The 2072-nt window shown below is 37.2% G+C and overlaps 1 pseudogene; it reads left to right on the forward strand.

Moving 5' to 3' along the window:
* Positions 1-252: 252 nt before the first annotated feature.
* On the forward strand, positions 253-1132 carry LOC145070657 (RING-H2 finger protein ATL8 pseudogene; annotated as a pseudogene).
* Positions 1133-2072: the final 940 nt, after the last annotated feature.

The following is a 2072-nucleotide window of genomic DNA, read 5'->3' on the forward strand; positions in this document are numbered from 1 at the left end:
TTTTTTAAACTATTATTTTTATATAATTTTATATATTTAAAAAAATTTCAACTACTACCATATATATAATAAATAAAAGTTATTATTACATCTATCTCTGGTCAATTTTATCAAGACCATTGAAAAAAAAAAGAAAAAAAAAATTGAAAATGATTTGACATTGCTTAATGGGATTATGGGAACAAAAGGAAGCACGTGCAATTCCATTTGGTAGTTACCCAGTCACATGTGCAATCCGAGCTCCAGTTCAGTCCACAATCCACATATATAATCTCCAATTCCTTTCCAGTTTCCACCATACTCATTACTATCTACAAACTTATCCTCTCACAAAATCTCTCGAATGAACCATGGCTCGTTCCTCCAGATTCCTATCCACCGTCGTCAACTCCCCCTCAACCGACATGCCGGTGGCGGAACCTCCTGAAGCAGTCACCATGGAGTCCGACTTCGTCGTCATACTCGCCGCTCTCCTCTGCGCTCTCATTTGCGTCGTAGGCCTAATCCTGGTAGCTCGATGCGCATGGCTTCGCCGCGGATCTGTCGCCAACGGTGGTCGGATCGCCGGACAGACGTCTGCAAATAAAGGAATTAAGAAGAAGTTCGTTGATGCGCTTCCAAAATTCTCGTACGATTCTGATTCTGTTAAGGAACACAATTTCTCCGCCGTTGAGTGCGCGATCTGCCTGGCGGAGTACGCAGTCGGAGATGAGATCCGATTGCTGCCGCAGTGTGGTCACGGATTTCACGTCGGATGTATTGATGTGTGGCTCGGTTCTCACTCCTCGTGTCCTTCGTGTAGAGAGATATTAGTTATCACGAGATGCCGGAAATGTGGTGATTTTCCGACGGATTCCGTCGGACAAATTGCTCCGGCGGCGGAGGTTAAAGGTAGGCAAATCAATATTGGTTCTAGTTCGAATGAGTTTTTACCGTGATTTATGTGTAAAGGAAGTGAAAATCATGTCGACGTTCATGCTTCAGTGATCGGATATTTGTCCGGTTGTAGAAGTTTATTGTCCGTGATACGGTGGATATTCGTGTGATGTACATACAGAATTTTGTCATGTAGTACAAAGAGTACAAGATCGTGCTTTGATAAAAAAAATCTCTAGGCTCGAGAATTTCGAAATATCGATCCGTCAAAAACTTTATTTTATTTCCATTTATGTTAAAACTGATAATCTATTTTAATTAAATTACTTTACAGGTAATAAATTATATAGGGAAAATGACTTTAGAAGGTAATTAAATGTTACGTTTGTTTTCATTTGATGAATTTTTTTTTATCCTCAATATACTATCGAACTTGTTGTTTGTGTTCACCATAACCTTTTTGACCGACTTTTGACCTGTGATAGTCGGTCAAAGGGTTATTGTGAATACAAACAACAAGTTCGGTGGTATATTGAGTACACAGAAAAGGAAAGAGACCAAATGAGAACAAACTCAACAGTTGATTACCCACCTGAGTCATTTTCTCAGAAAAGTTAAATGAAATTAAAGTTGCAAAATTATCAAAGACTGCAACCTTCTTTGGCCATAAGGTATATGAAAAGTGTTTCGGAGGGGTAACTTCGTTAAAACATGGTCTATGTTATGCTTAGTGTGGTTAGTTATCAACACTTCTCTACAAGAGGATATGACTGTGTATGAGAGATATATTTATCAGCATAAACATTTACCTCAACGTATATTATGGTGACGTGTCTGCAAAAGATGCATGATATTGTACATATTGATGTTGTATCTTATCTCATGTATTCGATCTTAAAGCTAAGTAAACTAAAAAATCACAACACTTGTGATTCCACTCGTTTGTAGACTTGTCTAGAATCTATGATACGATAAATCATTTGACTGGAAATATAAATATAGTCATGAAATGCACATACTTAGTCAAGATTCCCCTAATGAATATTCAAGTGTATTACAAAGTTGTACATGTATGAATAATATTCTTTCATGTGTTATGTTTTGAAGAGAATCAAAAATGAATTTCATAAAGTCATTAATATTAGCAGGAGATGACATGAGATTTGTTGTAACTGAGTAAAGGGGAAATGATTCAG

This window comes from Lactuca serriola, chromosome 8 (assembly GCF_051521515.1).
Source record: "Lactuca serriola cultivar US96UC23 chromosome 8, Lser_US96UC23_V15, whole genome shotgun sequence".
In the NCBI taxonomy this organism is placed as follows: domain Eukaryota; kingdom Viridiplantae; phylum Streptophyta; class Magnoliopsida; order Asterales; family Asteraceae; genus Lactuca; species Lactuca serriola.